The 18625-nt window shown below is 41.6% G+C and overlaps 1 long non-coding RNA gene across 2 annotated transcripts; it reads left to right on the forward strand.

The window, feature by feature from the left end:
• The first annotated feature begins 10627 nt into the window (after positions 1–10627).
• On the forward strand, positions 10628–18257 carry LOC135975365 (uncharacterized). Of its 2 annotated transcripts, XR_010592322.1 has the most exons (4): positions 10628–10908; positions 12826–12996; positions 15706–15897; positions 16153–18257. It is a non-coding gene; the product is annotated as an uncharacterized LOC135975365 (long non-coding RNA). The 2 variants fall into 2 exon arrangements; XR_010592321.1 differs by lacking the exon at positions 15706–15897 and having other exon boundaries at positions 10687–10908; positions 16153–18245.
• Positions 18258–18625: the final 368 nt, after the last annotated feature.

An 18625-nucleotide genomic window follows, 5' to 3' on the forward strand; every position in this document is an offset into this window, starting at 1 on the left:
TAGCCATTCAGCACTGAAATTCCTATCACAGCTAACTGATCTTATAACTGGAGTGTTGAGGTCCAAAAGAGGATTGAAGACTAGAAAGGCTTTTTTGTAAGTACCTTAAAGGTTAAGGCACATTTAGAGGAAAGTGGAAGTTACCCAGAATGTCATCATGCACAAGTAGGCTTATGCTAAAGAGCTCCTGATGTGACTGACAACAACTAGATCATTTTTATAATTACCACTGTATTTATAGCACACTAGGCATGATACTTAAGAATATAATTATGGAGCAGACAGTGCATTTTGCTAGAGCTAAACAAATATTATATTAAAAAGACAGCAGAAAAATTTGGGCAGAAAATAATTTCTCCAGCAGACGCGAGGAAAAACTGCCTAGAGATTCAAACACAGGAGTTTACCTAGAAGTGGAGTTTCAACAGCTGTTTAAGATTTATACAAGTGTTTATTTATATGCTATGGGACAAATTTTAGGTTTACTGGCTACTGCTCCACTAGGGGCTTCAGAAGAGGGTCACTGCATGCATGGAAGTTCAGAGGAAGGGTGAGGATGAAGGCAGGCACAACACTTGCTGAGTGCACAAAGGAATGACGACAACTGCTACACCCTTTAATGTGTGCGGTGTGCACTCCCTCTAGTCCCCCACCCCAGCTACAAGCTAGTGCCGAAAGGTAGAGTATCCTGGGCTATATGCAAGCCGTGCCTACCCATTCCCCCTTTGGCAGCACCATGATTCACCCATGTCAGAGACTAAGTATCTGTTTCAGAGTAGCAGCCGTGTTAGTCTGTCTCTGCAAAAAGAAGAACAGGAGTACTTGTGGCACCTTAAGGTGCCACAAGTACTCCTGTTCTTCTTTTTAAGTATCTGTTTGCTCTCTTCACAGATGTACAGAGCTTTGGAGCAGATATATGTCTAATTGTGATGATCGATTTAGGGATCTATTAACTTGAATAAGAGACCCCCAAACATATTAACCAGTTAGCCTTACTGTATTTTTTAATACTTTGTTCCTTTGGGAAAACAACATATGACAAGGGCTCAAAATTTACAAGTGCATGCAGCATTTGGAGACTCATTTAAAGATGCTCAAGGGAATTAAAGGAGAAGTACAGGAGTATGATATTGCTATCACTAGATTTCCACATCGATTAAAAGAATAAAAACTATTTCACAAGAATAATGGAAAAAGTTGGCTTCTTAACTATGCTAAGGTAACATACATTGTATTAGAAGACTACAAAATCCACAGTTTGTTACAAAATTGCATGAATTGAAATAAAATATGGTGTGCACCAAGTTTTCCTTTATTCACAAATTTGATGAAATCCCCCCACCCCTTGTCTCCCCCAATCAAAAGTTTTCCCCCCGTGTTTTCTAAGCTGTTTTTGCTTGGAAAAACTGGCCAGTTTAGCTTAAATGGTGCACTAATGCATTAAAACTAGTACATTTTTATTTGAAAACATACCCGGCTTTGTTAAAAACGTGTACCATTAAAACAAATCCTTGTGAAAATGAACACGCTTTTGATTTTATAACCAAATGTCAATGTCATTTTACAGTGCAGTACTGAGAGGCAAGAAAAGCTTCCTTTGCAGGTGTGGACAGAAACCTCTCTCCCAGCTAAGACATTACCAACCAACTAGAATATTTTCTCTTTGTTAAAGGCTGGTTCTGAAAGTGTGGATGGAGAAAGGTACGTAAAAGGACCCTGGCTACTGCATATTACACTTCACTGATCAGAGATGGGCTGCCCTAGAATGGGAAAACATTATGGTGAAGGGGAGCAGGCTGTGTCCCCACACTGATCTACCAGAATCAGGACACACACAAAAAGTAGGGTTTTCTCCAAGCACTCCCTTCCTATTTTTAGGTAAAGAATCTGTGACCTAGAGTAGAACAACTCTTACAAAGTGAAAGCCATTCTCAGCCAGACTTTGTGCCTCCCGGCAACTCCCTCTTCATCATCAAGACAGAGCCAAAGAGAGCCGTCGCTCGGTTTGCCAGGTGAGTCAGCAGCCCAATCCAGCAAGGTGATGAGCGCCTTCAACTCCCACTGGCTTCAATGGGAGGCAAGTGTGCTCAGCACCTCAGGATTAGGCCCTACATTCTGACTCCCAGTCACAGAGGGCTTTTTGAGCTACACCCAATTTTAACACTCCTGGGAATAGTATATCAGGAATAGTTAAGAAGTCTCCCTTCATGACTACTCTACAACAAGGAGTTCTATTTCATAGAAAATTTACAGTTTACTGTCATGGCTCTATCAAGGCAATATGAGGCTATCACGCAAAATTAAAAATAAGTCAATTATTTAAAAAAAAAATCAGAGTTCCTTAGTGTTATTGCCCAAAGAGGTTTTATTTCACCATAGGGCCACAAGCAACCTAAGTTATTGTACTTTCTCCTGACCAAACTAAAGCTACTCCAAACCACAGCATCAGCAATACCATGTCATCAGCAATACCTCCTCATTCCTAATGTGTTCATGTGTTTGTGTTCTAACTGTGATACAATCTTATTTCTGCAACCCACCATCACAGGCTAAGCATTTCTGACTCAGCTCAGATGGCAGAATGGCAAGGGTTAGAGAAAAAGTAATGCAAGAGACCAAGCTAGTAGGGTGACCAGAAAGCAAATGTGAAAAATTGGGATGGGGGTGGGGGGGGTAATAGGAGCCTATATAAGAAAAAAAAGACCAAAAAATCAGAACTGTCTGAAATTGGGACTTCTGGTCACCCTACAAGCCAGCCATAGCTACTCTATAGGCTCTACTACTCTAATATGCTCTTCTATCTAGCTTGTTGTATTTCCAAAAACCCCCACAAAACCCAACAAAAAAAACCCCAATACACAAACCTCAGACATTATGGATACACTCACATTACAGAGTAGATAAATAGAATCAAAGTGAATTATGTTTAGCACTCAAAGATGTTGCTTCATGATTTATTTTCAAAATAGCATATCTGCAAAAAAAAAAAAATTAAGAGCCACAAGAATCCAATTAGCGCAATGGAAGACTAATTTATGTGGCATGAAGTAGTCACAGAAAGGAAGCTGAAGGTATGTTTAGGAAGACTAAATTGGTGAAGTCTTGCTGAGTCACAGCTTGAAATCCATCTGAATGACATAGATGTCATTAAACATCATCAACTTAAAAATGCTCAGATGATGAATAACACCAATATGAACTTCACAGTGCAATAGAAGTTCTTAGCCATCTATTCTCAATAGAGCTCAGAGGGGACATTCTCTACTCCGTATAATGCAAGTTTCCAGCATAATGAGCACTGTGGTAAATAAGATATTGCATAGGAGAGAGCTTTTACCCAATGCCCCTAAATATATCCCTGGTGGAAAAGCTGATAAAGTGAAAGCCATGGCATTAGCTCACTATAGCTACACTATACAGTGTAGTGAGAGTCCTAGCTGCACACTTGCATTGATTTTTTTTTTTTTAAGAGGAAGAGAGATCAATAACTGTCTGCTACTGAAAACTTCAGATATTTGTTGAAGAATTGGATAGTCATGTTTGTGTTGGCGGAGACATTGCCCAGAGCTCAAAATTACCTGATTAAATAACATCTGCTTTAGTGGTTATTGATAGCTGACAGGTCAGCTCAGGAGCTTGTGTTTACCATGATTAATCTAAACAAGACTAACCCATGTTGACCCAGCCTTTTGCCACACATTTAAGTGGAGAGAATTTGCCGTTTACAATTTTAAGAGCATTTCCTTAGCTCTAATGAGCTCTGCAGGCAGGCTGAACTTCTGGACTTTTTAAGCAATGCATCTCCCCTACAAAAAGAATCAGGTTTATCTGATGTTAGGAACATTGCAAGGTGAGAATAGCATTTTAAATTCCGCTCTGCTGCAAACACTTTCAGAAGGAAAGGCAAATAATATAAAGCCGCGAAACACCAAAACTCCTGTTCTGGCAGAACACCGAATTTTTAAAGAAGTATTTTTAAATGGCTGAGCCATTACAAACATTGAATCTATCTCCCCATGTAAGTATTCTCATACTTCTTATCAAACTGTATGTACTGGCTATCTTGATTATCACTTCAAAAGTCCCCCCGCCCTTACCTGATTGGCCTCTCAGAGTTGGTGAGACAACTCCCACCTTTTCATGCTCTCTGTATGTGTGTGTGTATATATATATATAATCTCCTCAATATGTGTTCCATTCTATACATCCGAAGAAGTGGGCTGTAGCCCACGAAAGCTTATGCTCAAATAAATTTGTGAGTCGCTAAGGTGCCACAAGTACTCCTGCTCTTTTTAAAGAAGTTGGGAATTCAACTACATGCATAAACTGAGAAAGCAAAGCTCCTGCAAAATGCAGCAATCCTGCAATGAGCTCAGCACATCAGTGCTTGATCAGCTGCAATGGCTGCTGATTGATTTTTGGGTGGAATTTAAGTTTGTGCTTTTGATCTAAAAACCCTACCCGTGGGCTTGCCTCTTCCAATGTGATAGTTGCAGTCAGGGGAGCCACTCGACCTGGAACCCACTCCTTTTAAATGGAAGATACCTGCCAGCTGGGCATTCCCTATGAAAGCCCCTTGACTTTGGAGTTCGTTCACTCTAACTTGGCCCAAAATAAGTCAAAGTGTGTTGACTTTCAGGCCATCCTGCAAAACCCATTGATTTTTGGGCAGAGGGAAGATGCATGACCATTCATGTTTGGGAAATGGAGTATTTCAGATTTTCAACCTCATTTCTATCTGGTTACAGTGTGCTGTATCGCCAACCCCAAGCATTCAAAAATTATGAGTCAGGCTCCTGAAAGTCATTAGATTTTCATGAATAATAAATAATGGGCCCTTTTACTTGCCTTCTGAGCCTTCGGAGTGCTGTATACTGCCTTCACATATTTAAGACTTTCTTTCCAACCGTGAGAGCTAAAAAAACCACGTACCTTCTAAATAATGAAATCAGAGATTCTCATGTAATGTAATGAGTCCCCTAACTGGAACTTACCCCCCCCCCCCACACACACACCCCTAAGAAATATTGTGATCAGACTCGTGAAAAAGATTCATGAATTAGAAGTACTGCATGAGCCTAAACTGTTGGAGGTTCTACTTTTGCAAGTCTTGTGTTTTAAAGTTTGTCAAAAGCACCCACAGCTTGGAGCAGGCACTTTTATTTACATCAATGTATATGTAAATACAAGTTAGAGCAATTGTACATTTAAGACCTCATATTTAGCCATTTGCATATAAAATTACTGGATTTGAATGCATGTGTTAGGATAGTAACTATGTAAACAGCTGAGATGAACATTTTCATGAACATTTTGCACATGAAGTCGCATGCAAAGTAGTTTTAAACTGCAGGCTCCATTTCTCAGAATGCTCTACAGAGAGTCGGTTGCTCACTAGAGAGAAAAGTTTTAAGGCAAGATTTAAAGAATGTATGTGGCTGAGTGGCTCAAAGGGAAGCGAAAGGAAAGAGTTCCAATTAGAAGAGGCAGCAGGGATGGTATCAACATTGAAGGAATGATGTGAATAGTAGGAACATGTGAGGCCAAAGAGTGACTAGGACAAACCCATGGAGAATTTTTCTAAACCAGGAGGACAATTAGAATTGGACTTGGAGATACAAAGTCAAATGAAAAAGTCACAGAGGATGGGGAAATATGGGAAAGTAATCTAACATCATATGTCTTTAACTCCCTGATATCTAGGGAGCAGGGATTTAGGAAGACCATAAAGAAGAATGAATTGCAGTTGTTGAAGCAAGAAGTGATTAAAGCATGAATAAAGAATGTAGCAAGCCAGGATCAGAGTCAAGACAAATTCTGGCAGTGTTTCCAGAGATGGTGACAGGCAAGTTTACAGATAAGCAAAGTGTGAGAAAAGAGACAGATTGCATGACTAATTGTTCAACACAAAACATATTTGTCTTATGGAGTAACAGGATATATTTTACATACCGTCTGCTCTATTGATTTAATGGAATTGTATGCTTCCACATATAGGACCAAATTATCCGCTGGATTCAACATAGAATCCAATTCATGCACAAAAGGGGTGTGTGTTTTCATACCATCTGCCATATATGCCTATGCAATGATGGCACTGGGGGGCCTGGATCAACGTTCACGTCACATTTCCCCATCAGTACCCGGCCCGAGGCGGGGAAGCTAGTGATCCAACCAGCGGGCCAAATTCGGTTGTGGATCCTTGTCATGTGCCACCTGAGGCATGTTATGCATATGCTAAGAAGAAGAATGATGGCATTTGTGCATGCAAGCAAATATTTGCACATACAGACAAAGCAATTGCATGTGCACAATGACACCACTTCTTCTAAATGTGGTTATTAGGCAGGACCTTTTTTTACCCCAAGTAATTGTTACTGAGTTTAATCTTTCCATTTAGGCTCTTGGGTTGTTTTAACTGTTAGACTATTCGATTCCAACTAGGTATGGGCAAAGCCAGTAGTAGTTTTATTTTTCCCGAAACCTATGGTCATGCTTTTGCTACATAAATTAAAATTAGGAGTGGTCCAGAGACAGGTATCATTTTTGCCAAGTCCCTGAAGTAGAGGAGACATATGAATAAATTATTTGGATCAATTTCCAATTCAAACCCTAATAAAAAAACCTCACTTTATTAATGAGTTATTATCATTTAGTATTTGGCAGACCCAGCAGTGCTTCAGGAATCCTGAAAGAAGGATTTCATACTTTCTTATCCACGATGTACTCAGTATACTGAAATAAAACTGGTCAGGGCATTTGACAACATTTCATTTCATCAAAGCCAAAAACCACTTCATAGAATTGTATCAGTTTTGACTAAACTTTCAGTAGGGAAGTTTTTTGGGGGTCCAGGTCTCTCATGGGAGGTGTGGGGGGGAGGGGGGAGGGCATGGGAGACCAAGTCCCTGTTCTACATGATTCAAAGCAGAGTCTTCCGTCCCAGCTTACTTTGAATCAGACAGAACAGAGACTTGAGAGAACAGAGAGAGAGAGCCAGGTCTTTCATAGCCCAGGCTAGTTCCCTAACCACAAGACTGTGATGAGAAGCAGTCTTGTGCCTTCAAGCCCCAGGTCCTCAAAAACTTTCTTGAATCAAACTTTTGTTACTAAGAATAAGTTTACTCATTTGTGTCTATTTTTCATTAGTCTCACATGCTCTGTATAATAAGAACTTCTCACCAAAGATGCTCACACAACACCACTGTAAGCCAGTGTTCAGATTCAGTAGTCAGGGAAGGAAAAATAGGAGTCCAAAATGTTAGGAGCTCCATTGAAGGATCTGTACAGAAGAAGCCACTTGCAGGATACAAACAAATTGTAATGATCCTGCAGAACCCAGGGATTATGTTCCATATTCTTGAGCATCACCTACTTGCAATTTATTAGCGATTTACATGTATGCAGATATAATATAGCACTTCTGCAACACCTATTGCTAGTCACATCACACACATCCCCTTCCGTATGGATTTCTTTACTGCCAAAAAAAGAAGATGCAAAACTGGAGCAAGTCTACTCAAACTACTGGGTAACTATCACCCAATAGCTTTTCAGCTTCAGCAAGCTGGGAGAACAGAGGACACAGCCTTCTCTTAGAGCAGTTTCCTTTTCTTCGACTTCCACATTCCTTTATAACTCTCCCCAGATCAGCCATGTGATAAACAGGAATCTGATAATACCTTAAATGCCAGACTCATTGTACATGTGTCACAAACACTAATAAAAGACATCTAAGGAATTGGCTTTATTGATATCTATTAATAAAGGATAGGCCATATTTTAAATATAATAAACACACTTCAAAGTATAGTACCATAGTTTTCTAACTTCCTCAGTGATATTCAGCTACAGAAGGCATCTATGATCCTTTGAAATGAATTAACTTAATAACTAGATATTTATATTAAAACATTTGAAATGGGCTATATCTGTAAAATCTGATTCAACAGATTTTATTTTTAAGACAACCACTTTGCTTTTTTGCCTCTATGCAGCATCTTCTAGGCACAGACAGTAAATCTGGATTGCATACGTTCTGTTGTGGATTCACCTTGTGCTAATATTGAACTAGCTCTGCTGTTTTAGAACCTATAGGGACAAAGGCATTTGCTGATTATTCAAGCTGTTTTGAATATTTCAGCACATTTCTACAGTTGATCTATTTTGGTATAATTTCAAACGGTTTTAAATCACAGAAAGATTAAGGATCGAATGACCTACACTATTGCTGGTCACATTTTCACTTTGGAGTCCTGTTGGATTATTTGTTGCACATGCCACTCCTCATGTCTTTGACAAAGGACATGTATCAATAATTTAGGACTCCACCTTTACATCATATGAAAGTCTGCTTGCTCTTGTCTGTGCTGGTGCTAAAAACACCAGATGGCCCCAGATCATAGTATTCGTATCACAGCAGAGCTGTACCAAACGCTTCACCTTTCTCACATGTGAGATAAGAGAAAAAGAAACAGGGAACCACAAAACAACCAGCCAGGAGACAAGTATGTATAGCATAGAGTGCGTGCTGCTTTCTGATTAGAATTGTTTAAGAAGGGTATGATTTATTTTTAGAGGGCCCATATAAAATTCCATGGGTAAAAAATTTTAATTTGCAATTGGTCAAGACGCTTTTAGGCAGGAGTCCTGACTGAGATCAGTGGGGAGCTCTGCCTAAACAAGCAGCCTAATCTGGCCCATGGTAACACTTTGCTCATTGGTCTAGTGCTAGGATGTTTACATAGCAGTTACATCATTACCAAGGGCTCTTACCTAGTCAGCAGTTGTTTGTGTTGGAGGTGTAGGGCCAGACCCAGAGCTGATATATGCCAGCCAAGCTCCATTGACTTCCAAGAGAACTGCACTGGTTTATACCAGCTGAGGATCTGGCCCACAGACTCCTTCCAGAATGACTACCACATACAAAATGCCTAAAGAGTCAATCTTCAAGGCTTAAGCCAAACTTTTATCATCATGGTTAGGAGGAAGCTCTCTCAGGGGAAGGTTACATCCTAACTAACCACTGCAGTGTGTTTTGGACCTTCTCCTGAAGCCTCTGTTACTAGTTGTCTGACAGGATAGTGGACTGAATCAGACAAGTGGTCAGTCTAGTTTAGCAATCCCTATGAAATCCAAAGGCATGTTCTATTGATTTGTGACAAGAAAGTTAATCCTTTACTATGTGAAGGATAAGGAAGGCAATTTCACCTCTTCTCATGATGCCAAGTCCTTTATTTCTGCCAAAGTGTCCCACATTACCCAACCCCACCCCAAAAAACAAACAACCCCCCCCATGCTCATAAAGGTATTTGCATATTAACAGAGAGCAATAATGAAATAGAGCTCAGATCGCGTAACCATTATCATATGTACCTAATGCTGTGCAAGAGCAAAATTTGAGGAGGTGGGATTCACTAAACCAAAGTGATTGAGAGACACGATACACAGGTCAAGGTTTCATCAGCCCTATCTTTGTGCACACATCTATCTGTGCACACTAAGCTCACTTTTGTGCATGCATCTCATGTGAAAGTCCACTTGCCTGTGCAATTTGCATTCACAACCTGCCTCCCGCCCACTTTATGGGGTACATTTTCAAAAGGCCTAGAGTCCAGACTGCTTTTGTGCAGGAACAATTTGCACCTGGGTTTTTGGGTACACAGAGTTACAAGTTTTATTTACATTCATGTGCTTCTAAATAGTCAATTCACACTTCAAATCAAATGGAGTCAAAATGAGTCAATTTTTTGTGCACACAATTCAATTGTTAGTATAAAAATTCAGGCACAAAATGGCTTGGAGTAGGGTCTGCCTCTGCAGCATCCCCTTGTGGTCCCTCATAACACCACTCACCTTGCCTCAGTTTTCCTCTGGCTCTTCCATGGTCAGCAGCTGCCTCCAACATGGTCTGTTGCTGTGGTAACAGCCTTCTGGCTAAATCACACCAAAGGGCCACCCATTCTGGGGTATCCAAGTTCCAAAAAGGGACTATAACAAAGTCAAAAGTCTCTGCTCTTGGCAAGTCTCCCAGGGATCTTCAGTCATCATTGAATCAGAGCTTCCTGCCAGCACTTCCCTGTGCCTGGTGGCTTGTTACTGCTGCTGGCTAGGGTTGAGACCCCAGACCGTTCTAGTCCCAGCAGAGGAGGGTCTGCTACAGCCCTTGGCTTGCCACAGCCCTTCTAGTTAGGCTCTGTCTTTTGGAGTTCAAAAACTGAAACAATAGTCCAAAGGAAACAAAATAGAAGGGTCTTCTGCCTCTCCTGGGCTAATCCTGCATCCCACACTCTTATGGACTGCTAACCCACTGGGCTTTTGGACTGGAAGCCTAGCTCTTACTCACACTACTGACACTCAGGACTTTCTTCCTGGAATCCTTCCCACAGTCTCCACAGAAGAGTCCCAGTGTATATCCAGGTCATTTAACTACAGGTTGCCTTCTTCCAGGCTTGCCACAGCCTCCTTCTCTGCTATCATCCTCTCTAGAGTTATTTCCCTCTTGCAGCTCTCTAACTAACCTCTCCCTTCCCTTTAGGGAAATCCCCAGGGCTGCTTCCAGCTGGGTCTGGTAATTGGCTTAGGCCATCAGATGATCCATTTTAAAAAAGCTGAGCCCAACTCCCCTGGAAGGACCAGCCAGCATGTAACAGAGCCTGGCCTTTTGACAAATTGGGTCAATGTAGTGGGGCAGATGCCCCACTCCAGCAAAACAGGGAGTTAAAAGCTACCATGGAGAGGACAGTGGCTGGGATGAAAGGAGTGAGAGCAGCTGAGGGAGTAGCTGACCACAGGTGTGGCCAGGTCGATCAGGGCCTAGCTGGTCCTGATAAGAGGGCTGGGGGGCTAGGAGCTGAAGAAGTCCCTCTCTAATCCTGATGTGGGAAAGGCTAGCTGCTTGGGAGTGAGGTACTTGAAGTGGAGTAGTGCTAGGGAAGGGCAAAGGGAGATGGGGTGCTCTAGCCTGGTAAATCTCCAGGCCTTGTTGAAGGTCTATGAAAGGTACTGGGGCTGCAGAAGGGCAGCCTGGGGATAGGTAAAGGCAGTAGATCCTGCCCCCTTGCCAATGATGAGTGGCTATTATAGACTGCAGTCTGCCCCAGAGAAAGGGGGCTAGATGATGACTGGCAGTAGCCACTGAGGCAGGGTGGGCTTAGAGGGTTGGGGGTTTCCCTGGGAGGGGAAACCCAGAGTGTGGGGGCACTGTGGTGGGGCATCACCCTGAGGTAAAGGGCACTGGGGTCTGGGAGGGACACAGGGGGGGCCTGCAGCAGAAGGGACACTGGCCAGTAGGAGGTGATCTGGGGCTGGAAAAGAGTTAATTCCCAGACTCCACAGCAGGAGGTGCTGTGGTAGTGAGTCTGCAATCTGCTACAGTCAAATATAGATTTTTCGGGCAAACACAAAGATTAGGGGCACAGTGAAAATTCAGGCCAATAAACTCAGAGGCAAGAGTAATGATACCCTACCATTCTACTACATCCCAAGAAGTACTATGACCTAGTGGATAGAGCAGTGGACTGGGACACAGGGTATCTGGGTTCTTTTCTTGGCTCTGCCACTGGCCTGCTAGGTAATATTGGGAAGTCACAACCCCGCTCAATGCCCCTGTTTCCCCATCTGTAAAACGAGGATTATAATACTTGCCTCCTTTGTAAAGTGTTTTGAGAACTAAAGACGAAAAGTGTTATATAAGAACTAGGTATTATCATCACTATTATCTCCTAATTCTCAGTCTGATTCTTGCATAGTATTGAGCATGCTCAACTCCCGCTGAAGTTAATGGCACTCAGCACTCACGAAAGGATCAACGCTTACGGTGTTATGATATATGTAAAAGTGGGGCCAAGTGAAAAACTCAGATTTCAAGGCCAGAAGGGACCATTGTGAGCATCTAGTCTGACCTTCTGTATAACACAGGCCAGAGAACAATTCCCGCCCCAAATTTTTTTTTCTAGAGAATATCTTTTGGGAAAAACCATCCAATCTTGATTTTAAAATTGCCAGTGATGGAGAATCCACCATGAACCTTGGCAAGTTGTTCCAATAGTTAATTACTCTCATTGTTAAGACATTATCTTTCTCTCCAAGTGCAAACAGATGGACATCATACCAAACAATCTCACTGTTAAAATTTTACTCCTTATTTTCAGTCTATATTGGTTAGTTTCAACTTCCAGCCATGTTGATTTAATTACTATTTACAAGATCATTTTGATTGTATTTACCAAGACTTTTTTCCAACTTATTTAAAATCTACTCCATTTTACATCAGTTTAATTATAAACCTTTCTGGGGCTGTGGGAGAGTTCTGTTATTAATTCAAAGGCAGAGAGTCCATACTTTTAAAAAAGACTATTTTGAAAGGCAGTTAGCCCAAATTCTAATCACCCTTTCTTGGCACAAGTGGTTTCAAATGGTTGTGTCTAAAATTTGACCTTTACCAAAAATCCTCGATATAGGAAATTTCTTTCCATTTTTTTTGGACTGATTATGATCACAGAGTTTGCAATGAGACTCCTTCAGCTGATTGATTCAGGCTTGATCTTTCTTTTTAGTTTTGTCTGCGCTGCCACTAGCTTTAGAAACATTTGATCATGATGATGTGTCGTTACCTGTCTCAAACAGCTGTGGGTTTGCTGGAATCCTAGTACCCATCCTTGCTATCTCAAGACTGCCACTTTAGCAAAATGCCTCTCTGACCTCGTTTCTATTAATTCATTTATTATTCTGTGCCTGGAGCACTAGAAAGAACACTTTTACAAAGATGAATAAAAATAATTGTTTAGGGTCCTTGAGATTAATTGTATTTCATCCCAAATCTAGGCATCACTCGTTGTGGTAAGAGAATTGTACTTCCGTGAAGAATCCGTGTTGGGACATTTCCACCAGTGTCCCAGACTAACAGTGCAGATACGCACCCTCTAGCAAAAGATTCCATAAGAGCAACAGGGCATCATTAAGGAGGCTAGCAGTTATTGCAAAGCTACTTTAAAGGTACTTTTACCCTTACACTTTCAATTAATGAGACAACTTTTGAAGCAGAGTTTTATTCACCGTGAGGAAGGGCTGCAGGATTTTGCCCTTCCAGGGCACATGTGCAACTAAAGTGAGTTATAATCTCCCAGATAAAATTTGAACCTAGAGATGTTACTGCTCTCTCATGTGTCCTAATACATTATTTATTCTTTTATCATTTGAGAAATGGAGCCCCCAAGTTGCCAATCTGTTTAAAGAGTGGTGATTTTTTTTTTATTCCTATAAATGACTATTATTCTGTAAATGACTATAGTTCAGGAATGCTGACTGGGTACTGATGAACTGGTGTGGGGAAGTTAAGAACATGTGGGGACTTTCCCCAAATCTTTAATTATACTTTTTTCTAACTGGTTGCACCGGCAGGAAAAGTTTTAAATAAAAACTCACTGTCTGAAATGCTGGATTACAGCAAGGAAAGGAAGTGGAAATACCACAAGCTGGGAAAAGAAGCCAGGTCTCCTGATTGGTAGACTTCTGCCCAACCCTCTAGATAATGTGGGAGAACAAAGGCGCCTCCCTGTGCCCTCTGTGTTCTCAACACCAGGGCTAGGAGCAACTGGGGATGCTGCACTAAGGGAAGCACAAGAACTGTTCACTCCATATACTTCCATAGTGCAAACCACCTGAGAAGGGACAGGAAGGAGGTGGGGCCAAAGCCCCTTTTCTGCCCTGGCCCATGGAGCTGGCAGGCATGAAAGGGGGGCAGGTTTTGCCATTCAAAGGCAAAATGATGAAGTGTGCCCATTCTCCCAGGGATTTTCCATAAGCCTTCCCTCTATTCCTCCTGGAGAAATGCAGCTCCCAACTTCCATCTTTGGACATGATTTTAATAGTACAATCTGCCTGCAAGGCTAATAATGTAAAATTACAAAAGGAAAAGTGAATCTAATGCTATTCACAATTCTGAACCTCTCCATCGCTTTAAATTAGGACTCATGTCTTTATTAGATTGACTGTGAAAATACTTGGACATTTAGCTGCCTGATAGTGTTTGTCAGTGTCTGACAGAGGGGAAAGTAAGCCAGTAGGGTCCAGTACGGCGTATCGGCAAGAGCCAGTACGCTGTGCCGGACCGGACCACCTTCCCCAGGCTGGCGATTTAAAGGGCCCGGAGCTCCCTGCAGTGGCCGGAGCCCCTGGCCCTTTAAATCGCCTCCCCAGCTCCGCTGCCAGAGCCCTGGGGTAGCAGCGGCAGGGCTCCGGTGATGATTTAAAGGGCCAGTGGCTCTGGCTGCTGTGGGGAGCCCCAGGCCCTTTAAAGCGTCGCCAGAGGCCTGCTGCTGGAGCCCTGGGGTAGTAGCAGCAGGGATCCATCAGCGATTTAACGAGCCCGGAGCTCTGCTGCAGTAATGGTGGCTGGAGCCCTGGGCCCTTTAAATTGCCCCTGAGTCCCGCGACTCACAGCTGCCTCTGCAGCTGGTAGCTCCGGGGGTGATTTATAGGGCCTGGGTATTTAGAGGCCACGCCCCTTCTGGTTGAGGCCACACCTCTTCCAGTTGAGGCCACGCCCCCTGCTCTGGACTCCGGCATACCAGGAAATCCTTTAAGTTACTTTCACCCCTGGTGTCTGATCGCTATTTTCTAATGCATCATTGCTCTTTTTCTTCAGGATTTCATGCTGTACCAAATTTTAACTTTTACTGGGACTTTTACATTCAAAATATAAGAACTTCATTTACAGGTTTCTGGGGAATTTTATTTTTAAAACTTCTTTTTTCCTCAGGGCTAATCTTACAGTTTTTACTGACAAAGAAGGACCAGGAGGTGGTTTTTTTGATAGGGGATTCTCGAAACACAAGAGTGCACTGTATTTTTCATCCCCATAAAGAGAACCCATCTGTGCTTTGCTCAAGCGGACCAATAGGGTACTTTGCTATACACCCCAAAGGCATATCCATTAGTGGCATAGGGACCAATTTTAAGTTTGTTGTCTTATTTCTGCACTCAATAGACTGCAGCCTGTTTATGAACCTGACAGGCCAAAAGAAATAGTGCAAATCCCAGAACAACATTTTCTGGCACTCCAAATGATTAGTTAAAGGAAGATGTTGTGAGACAGATGCAGAAGCTTCATCCCAGACGGCATAGGCATCACTAGCTGTTTGACAGTTTCCCCGTAGAACATAATGAGTACTGGATATCTATTTTTAATAGGAAATGGGTCTTTGTGATACAACATATATGCATCACAACTTTCTTAGCAACAGGTACATTTTAGCATCAGCTCCCCAGATCCCTGTGTTTTGGTGTGCCAAGCTAAGTTTGGACCACAACAATTCATATGAGTAATCACCCCCCACCCCCAAGAACCCAATATCCACCTGCAGTGAAACCACTCTTTTGGTTTACCAACCATACCCCCCCATCAATAAGCACCTATTTCTGAAAGGTCTGACCCCAGTGCTTCAGCCCATTTGGGAAGAGGTAATAATGAAAAGCTGTGAAGGAGAAGTAATAATTTCCAATAAAGTTAACATGTATGTACAAACTCATCTGCAGACGGCAGGACCCATCTTTACTGTAGAATGACTGTAAGGGTTGTCTCAATCCATGTATAAAGAGTGCGGTAGTTTTCATTCCATTCTAAGTTCAATAGGCAAGTACATAGATTTCTTTGGTTAATACGCCGTGACAATGACATTTGATTTTTTTGTTCTTGTACTCAAGATAAATTCTCTAAATGGAAGAATTGATCTGGATCTCAATTTCCTCTTTGTGCTGTTTCTGCCTTACGTGGGCCCTGTTTGTTACTGCAGAAGCGTTGACGAGCCCAGCAGTGTGGCAAATTAAGTGTTCCAGTACAAGTAAATCAGAAATTCTGGAAGAATCAGATTTTCTAACAATTCCCGTGATCATTAAGTAAGTTTGTTTTCCCATTCCAAAGGCAATGCCAGCTATAGGATATCAGAGGGATCCCCGGCAACAAAAATTACAAAATAGAGAATGAAAACAAACCCATGATATAGGCTAACTATCACCATTGATCTTCCTCTATTAGAAAGAGAAATGAATAGAAGGCAAGAGCTTAGTTTTATTACTATTATGTGGGGCTTTTTATTAGTGAATCTGAAAGCGCTTTACAAAAGACATTAATACTCATCCCCTTTTTTACAGATCCTGTTTACAGATAGGTGATGGATTGCTCTTTCCCCAACAAGCAGACACTTGATTCGCAGAAGACCAGTCTTGTCAGACCAAAAAACACAACCCTGAGAAAAGATTCTTCTAATGTAGCATCCGAGCAAATAAATAAGTACTGTGTTGAAAGATGCTGTGAAGCAACAGAAAAAATATTCATCTATCTCTAGGAGTAAACTAAATGGATATGTTTTAGAGTTAGGGCAATACAATCAAGAAAAAGTCAAGGTGCACGTAGGATATTGTTCCAATGACAGAGCTATTGGTCTAAAGGACAATAACTAGTAGTTCAACCTACATATTTGACCCAAAGAGTCTTTATGCTTTTATAATCTGTTGAACTCCATGTCCTTGGGAGTCTAAATGACTTTAATAAATAATTCTCCACTTACTAAGAATTAGAGAGAAAATAACATTTAATGTTATAGTTTCTTATAATTTTGCTTGGACAAATCATTAGTCATTAATGAAATCCTTTTACTGGAACTTTGATGACTTAATTAATGACTTACTTCACTGATGATGTTTTTGATCTTTTACTGATTTATTTGCCTACTTGCTGTGTTCCAAAAGACACACAAGAGGGGCCAATGATAAGAGTGTGCTATGGGGTGGGAAGGGATTTTTTTTCCCAAGCTTCTCAGAGGACCAGAATTAGAGAGTCCTTCTGGGTGCCCTCACAGAACTGGAACTATGTCACTAATCTACCTGCCACCTTCCTTAAAACACAAAAACGAATTTGAACCACAAAAGCAAGACAAGAAACCAGGTTATATATAAAAAGGGTCAAAATGTATATCCCCAGTTCATAGGAAAACGCAGAACAAGCCGTCAGCTCACTTTCTCTTCCCAGACCTCTCTTCTGGACAATTTAGGATCTCACACGCCATACCTTTTTGTTTTTATGAAACATTGACATCTATTTTGGGGGGCTAATTCCCCTACTGTTGGGGCTGAAGTGTTCCTATTCAGTATTAGACCAATTAGGGGGTTCTGCTGATGTAAGACTCTGTTCTTTCCCTTGTAAGGAGAGACTGATATGCCTCAGATTGTTAACTTCAAATTTCTATTTCCTTCCAGCCTCTGAATTAACCTCCCCTCCACCCTGCTTCTAGAGCTTCTCACATAATCAAGAAAAGTGGAGATGTTAAAGCCTTTCTAGACAGACTATACTCCATTGTAGGGGTACATTCAAAACTTCCTATCTGTCCTTTCTTAACATTCTCACCTTTTGTTCGTAAATACCCAAGTTTCCAAAATCCAAAGCCTGAATTCTACCATGGTGACATGCCCTTCTTTTGCCCCCTTTTTGAAGTTCTAAAAAGTATTTTAAGGGAATTTAGGGCTGGTGGAAAAAGAACCAGCCTCTCTGACAGCTGGGATTTGTGGGTGAAGCCCACTCAAGCGACAAAAGAGCTTCCCCCTGAAGTTAGGGTGAGGGCCACAGAACCTAGCAATCAACAGATCATGGGGGCACAAAAATGAAAAACCAGGGATGGGGTGTGGGGTCACAGGGTCAAAATGAGTGCGTCAAAGGGGGACTCTTAGTAGAGAACTCCAGACAATGCCCACTGTTCAGAGAAGTCCGACTAGTCAGTGGACACCACCCAGAGGAACTGATAGCTCTGTAGATTGGTATTCTTCTTCTGTTCACTGGGTAGCAGCTGTGAAACATTCCCTGGTAATACACTCCAACAGGGGGGACCACGGTGCTTGCCAAGTTGTGCATATTCCCTATGGCTATTGGGTCCCTACTGAGAATGCAAACAAAGATGCCTATTACAGCCTGGAGTGTTTTTTCTTTTCTTTTTCTTTTCAACACAAATACTAGTCTTTCAGGACCTGGTCTGTGACGATGGATGAATAGATAAATAGCCATACAGGTTTAGAGCTGTGTTCAGGAATTCTAGTGTCTTGAAAATAAATGTCTGCTATTCCACCCTCTGCCTCCCAAATCACAAACATCAGCCCATCCTGGCTGCTGTTCGTCTTCCCCCAGTGCTAGCTGTTCCTCTTGCCAGAAGCATTAAGTCAAGTTTAAACTTCACTTTACATTCAGGATTGAATCTTAAACTAAAGAATAAAGAGGGCCACCTCTAATCATTTCCTTAACCCCCAATTTAGTAAATGTGGCCTCTTCGTGCCCTTTCGTTCTACTTATTTCTATTAAACAAATGTATCTATTCTCACCTAGAATTGCCAGTTGAAACTTCCACCTTTGGCTAAGACAATGTTCCCAGAGCTCAGGAGAACAGTGTTAATAGGTGGCAGAGTGAAAATGATATTTTAATTCCCTTACTCAATTACATTAAATTATGCATGATCTCTCTCTATGCATCCTTTAAATTAGGAAGTTTAAATAGAGAAGGATTCTGTTTTTCATTTCTAATTTCCTGATAATTAGGAATCTCCTCATCTCTTTCTATAAACCTTTAGAAAGTCAGTGCTC

Source organism: Chrysemys picta, chromosome 13, assembly GCF_011386835.1.
Source record: "Chrysemys picta bellii isolate R12L10 chromosome 13, ASM1138683v2, whole genome shotgun sequence".
Taxonomy (NCBI): Eukaryota; Metazoa; Chordata; order Testudines; family Emydidae; genus Chrysemys; species Chrysemys picta.